At 41.3% G+C, this 6,000-nt stretch overlaps 1 protein-coding gene across 1 annotated transcript in view; it reads left to right on the top strand.

Moving 5' to 3' along the window:
* Positions 1–1,261: 1,261 nt before the first annotated feature.
* The window catches only part of LOC126253330 (LIM domain only protein 3-like), a gene marked incomplete at its 3' end in the record, with an annotated part of 1,158,153 nt that continues 1,153,414 nt past the window's right edge, over positions 1,262–6,000 (top strand). Inside the window, exon 1 of the mRNA XM_049954595.1 lies at positions 1,262–1,335. The remainder of the gene's footprint in view (positions 1,336–6,000) is intronic.

Raw genomic sequence — 6,000 nt, 5'->3', positions numbered from 1 at the left:
GGCTGACTTCTTATGCCGGAAGTCTTCGGCCGCCAATGATGATTATTTATCAAAATGTAGGCAATGGCGGGGATCGAACCCGGGACCGAAGACGTTTTGATTACGAATAAAGGCGCTCCCTTTAGGCCACGGGTACATCGTCGTAGTGATATTATTAAAACGATCGTGTTGTTAAATTTTGGGAAGACAGATAATGTGAGGAACCTGTACAAACAAATATTAAGTGGATACTATGCCCGCTTGGTAGGAATCCGTGTTATGTTAATAATATGCCAGTTTTGTACAATACCGTAATACCATTTAAGTTCTTCGAAATAACTGTTACACTGAGGTGCTAGGGCTACAACAACCCGTTACGAACGTAGGTGTCATCTCTTAAGTCGTTCGATGTCTGTTGTCTGCTTCATAAGGACTCTATAATCAGGAACAGTACCCTGTAACTGCTTACGTTAGTATCTTGTAAGTGACTTTCTTCACAGATGAGATGTATAGCATTTTCCCAGACCGTACAAATAAAACAGTCCCTCGTTCGGTTCCACTAAAACTGATTTGAACTTACCGTCCCATTTTATGTCGCTTCTTAGTATTGTGCCTAAACATTTTTACTATTTGACGTGCTCAAGATGTTCTCCTTGTGAGAACCATCATCGTACATTCATCTATATTTAATGAAATTCTGTTTTAGAAACTCATGCAACACAATAGTTCATTGGGAAATACTTCTTTTCAAACCTTGTGTTATGGTGTTTTGATAGACATGTAGCAGAAGTCGCCAAAAATCATTGTTCGTATAACGACGAAGACGTTTTGGCTCCCGTACAAGATAACCAACGACTTCATCAGCTGAAAGGACGCTGCAGCTGTCGATCAGCAACTTTGCCGAAAAGTCTTACCCTCCCGCGGGGCAGAGAGCCGTATCTCTTCCGGAGGAGCGTCGCCTCCCCCTCCCGAGAAACGGGGGCACGCCGAGGAGATAGCGCGGGGGCGGTCCGCGGTGACGCGCCCGGTTTTTGGGTCAAGACGCGCATTAACATAACGCGGGGGGCAGCCGGGGGCGTGGTGGGCGGCGGCGCGCCGCCCCCGGTGCGCGCGCAGCCGCGGGCAGTGCCGCGCCGCCCGCCCCCGCGCGCGCAGCCACGCCCCCGGGGTACGGCGCCGCCGCCGCCGCCGCCGCCGCCTCCGCCGCCCCGCGCAGTCGGCGCCCGGTAGCGCTAGCGTGCCCGCCGCCAGCACAGCCTCCGCGAGTCCGAGCCCCCGCGACCACGTGGCCCGCCGCGCCGCCCACGTGTTCCTGCCGTCGCCGTCGTACTCCCGTGTCCGGCGCTGCGTACCGAGGTAAGTGCCTCACACGTATCTTGGTTTCTTCTTTACTCTTAAATGACACGATTTTCTACGTTGCACCGAAATTCTTACATTTTTTCCACTATCTCGAATAACGATTCAAAATCGCATAAATGGTCAATAGTAGAAAAAAAATAATAATAGCAATCAAAGACGAGATGTTCGGTTATTTCAAAAATATTGTATGACTGTGGCCTCGCCCGAAGGAAAGGTCTCCTGACATTTTTTGTCACAGTATCAGAATACACTGAACACAATATTTAACAGTGTCAGTTACTATTTATGATTCGCCCTACAATCCTCGTTTACAACCGAATAATGGAACTGCATTTTCGGTTTATGAAAGAGATACCTCTGAGGTGACACGTTTGGACGATTTCATTTCCTAAAACATATTATAAATCTTTAAATTAAAAGTTCAGGTATTCCATTTTATAACATTGTCCTCATTCTAATTCTTCTGACACACTGACGAAGCGGGCTACAAAACTGAGTATAACCGATTTGTTCTGTTCCTAAAAGTTAATGTATTCCGTAACTTATAATTTTTGTACCAAGTTCAGAATAAGTTTCACATAGTCATTTACAATGAGTTAGATACTATGATTCACGTACACTGATCCAGCTAAAATCTATGTTCACAACAGAAACAGAAACTAGAACGACACACCGCATCAACGATCCTTATGTATGTAGAATTACGTAACCATCAACTCGGTAGGACACCGTAAAATACAGGCTATTTAAAAAAGAAAGTGGCACTTATTCCTACAAAAGGAAGTTGTTCAACATTAATAGAATAGCTCCTATAATGACACGACTGGAAGCCAATACCTGTTGGACCGCTCTGTCCATTCATCCCCGTCTGTCTGTTGCGTAGAAATAGAACTGTAGTCAGTGCTGCATGTTTTTACCATAGATACCGATCTTTCAAATATACCTGGCTCCATTCATATTGCGTGAAATGCATTAGTCACATGCTCTCGTAACGTCTGAACATTGTCGATGGGTTGGGCGTACACCAATGCCTTTAAGTGGCCTCATACCCGAAATATAACGGATTCAGGTCCAATTAACAGAGAAGTCCTGCTGCTGGACCTTCTCGATGGATCCAACCAACATGAAACGTTGCGATGAGGCACCGTCACACAAGACCTAGGAAACAGGCTGGTGCCCCGTCATGCATAAACAATAGCTGTTGTCTTTTTTATAAAGGTAACCTCCTTCAGCAGCACTGGTAATTTACCACGCAGAAATCACTTATACAGCCCACCTGTTAATCTGTTTGGTACATTGTATGGCCCTACCAGTCCGTGACCCACAATTTTTTCCCATACGCTGACACTGTAGCGATCTCGATGCCTCATCTCCTTGATTGCTAGAGCATTTGCAGTTGTGCAGACTTGCGTATTAAGGTAATTTACTGTGCCATCCCGTTTGAATTCTGCCTCGTCTATAAACAAAATGCAAGACGTTACACCGCGGATTGTCAACGGTCAGTATCTTCTAGTTTTGTCCAATCTTCCTCTGGTAGGGACATATGACACCTCCTTCAACCGCCCTGTGTACCACAAACCACGCGACGAAAAGTTCGGACATGCGTCAATAGTTTTAATTGTATAACATGATATTGACTCTAATGACATAGCTAATCGTGGTACAAAATTGTAGAGAACTACTTTATTCTTTTCCTAAACGTACCTACATTCCAGGAACTATTCTTTTCATAGAACAAATTGTATGCAGCTATATTTCGTATCTTATAACAAAATACATCGTAAAATTTACAAAGAAAAAGTTTCCTCAATTCATTGACGGAACACACTATAGAATTACAAGTAAAATAGATTCTACAGTTTAATATTCGAAAATATTAGCGTTATATGGACGTAAAGTATAAACTGACTCAGTACTTTTTAGTGGAGCACCATCTCTAATGACTTCGACGCCCCGAGAAAAATATTTGTTCTATGATTTGTCGTACTATTAAAGTTAACGGAATTATTTCATTACTGTAGAATGAATAGTTGGACTGCAAAGAAGCTCCTTTAGCAGTTGTTACACGAAACTTAAACTGTCCCCTTAGTATTGTATATTATTCATCTGGCGGCCGAATAGAGGTATCTACGCGATCTGATTCTTATTGACACTAAAACATACACACACTACGTGTAAAGGAATCAAAGACGTTTCAACTATATGGTACCAACAAATTGCTTGTCTTCAAGCTAAAATGAGCGAATCGCCCTGTGCAAGAACCAAAATTTAAAATTAGTAACACTTATCACTCACTGTTGTTAAAATTTATCGATGGCAGAGTACAATAGGATTCAGTATTTTATGGCAATGAAAAGTACCAAATTACTGTGATAACTCCACAATTTCCCTGAGATACAAACACTCAGCTGGCTTAGTTTTGTTTCAAGTCGAAAAAAAACGTGTGTGAAATTTTATGTGACTTAACTGCTAAGGTCATCAGTCCCTAAGCTTACACACTACTTAACCTAAATTATCCTAAGAACAAACACACACATTCATGCCCGAGGGAGGACTCGAACCTCCGCCGGGACCAGCAGCACAGTCCATGACTGTTGCAAGTCGAATGTCATATTCAGGAGATTCTATCAGTCGTGAAGATCCAGTTGACCCAATGGTGGGTAAATTCACGAACATTCTGAGCGACCTTGGTTGTAAAACCCGATTTTCAACATGACTGATAAATACTCCAATAAACAATACGGAGAGATAGTATACTAGCAACACTGTCGAATATTTGACGTGTGTTGATACAACAGGGTGCGGAGAGTAGCATGTAAATAGACCAATTTACGTTTAACATCACGTGGAAACATAAAGATAATTTTGAGTAAAACCCGATATTCAACATGACTGATAAATACTCCAATAAACAATACGAAGAGATAGTATACTAGCAACACTGTCGAATATTTGACGTCTGTTGATACAACAGGGTGCGGAGAGTAGCATGTAAATAGACCAATTTACGTTAACATCACGTGGAAACATAAAGATAATTTTGAGTGAAATTAGTTTCGCTTGTCCATGCGCTGGACGAAGACTTCGAAGAGTTACTTATCAAGGGAATAATAAATGACAGACTAAAGGTATACGTCGTGAGTCTCGAACTATTTACTGAGAAATTTTGAAACTGTTGGTGACGTACTTTTCTCTCGGCCTGTGTAAGATTTCGTTCGCACAGTAAATTAAGTGAAACGTAGACAACAAAACTGTGGACCATCATTGACCCTTGAATAAGTAAAATTTCGGTGCCGTTGTTGTGCTGCACGTAGAACAGCGTGGAGTCTGTTACAGGCACATGAGGTCTCTATGACTGAAAATCCAGTAGCTGCCAGTAATCTTTAGTCATATATTAATGAAAACTGACGGCTGCTTACACTTTTACTACAGGTTAATTCAGCCAGCTTCATTACGTTCCGATGCCCCGACCCACATGGCCCTATCGTGCGAAAGAAGACGTCGTATTCTGGTCACCAAACACTGTTGCACAACGCCTAGCAATTTTCGTCATTTTGCCAAGAAATTAGTATTTCTTCAGATGCTTTATTTTCTCTCCCAACCTGTTCATTTTACATACAATATAAAACATGATGAACGTCGTGATTACTGATGTGAGAAAAGCTTACTGTTTACTGTTTACTTAACATTTATGTGTCTTTACAGCAATATAATCTTAATAATTACGTGTCATCTTCTTAACATTTATGTATCGTCCCGAGAAATTGTAGGTGAGGGTGTGGAATTATACATATTTGTCTTCCAACATGAGTCAGAAAAATATATGCATCCCTAAACATTTTCTGAATAGCATATAGTTGATGATTTCATTGTGCTTTTACTTACATAATAGTTTATAAACCTGCAGCTTTTCCTCCTGGAAACTGTTACAAAACAATTTGCTAATACAATGTTGGAAAGGTTTCTGCAGTGACTTCACCATGACATTATCTTTTCGTGCCTCTTTATAAGATAAAATTATTAGTACATGTTTTTATGATTTTATGTGGATATCACCCTAACGGCAGCAAAGCACAGTATATAATTTCTTCCTATAGATTAAGTTGTAATAGTTTCCCATTTTGAAGTGTGCCGGTCTCTTCTTAAGTTTTTCGGGTTATAACTGTTAAGGAGGAAAGTGAGATTTTTGTCATTAAACGTGGGACATTATCGACATTCAATGTCTCTTGTAAGTGTGAGCTATTAACAAGTAGACTAATTTTTACAGCACCCATCAAGCAAAGAACCAATTGGATTATACATCCATTAACAACATCGTAACGATTCCGTCTGCAAACAAACCCTAGGATGCGGTTAAGCCAGTTTTCTTGATGTTCTTTCGTGCAGGAGAGCTAGTCCGTCAAGGTGTACAATAGAGCTTTTATCAAATTCAAAATGTAGGTGAGAGGTATATACTGGGACATGGGCATGTAAATCTCTTATGGAGAGTTCTGTGACATGTGTGGGTAGCTGAGTCGCTGACAGCACTGTCCATAAAATGCCGGATTTTTAGTTCGAGTTACGCCCCAATAGATATTTGTTATCTTGATGTCTGTTTATTCCAAGTATTCCTATTGAGTTCCTCCCTCTAAACCCTTTAGGTCAACCTTTGTGTACGGTACA

This window comes from Schistocerca nitens, chromosome 4, assembly GCF_023898315.1.
Source record: "Schistocerca nitens isolate TAMUIC-IGC-003100 chromosome 4, iqSchNite1.1, whole genome shotgun sequence".
In the NCBI taxonomy this organism is placed as follows: domain Eukaryota; kingdom Metazoa; phylum Arthropoda; class Insecta; order Orthoptera; family Acrididae; genus Schistocerca; species Schistocerca nitens.
This window is presented reverse-complemented; position numbering and strand designations above follow the sequence as displayed.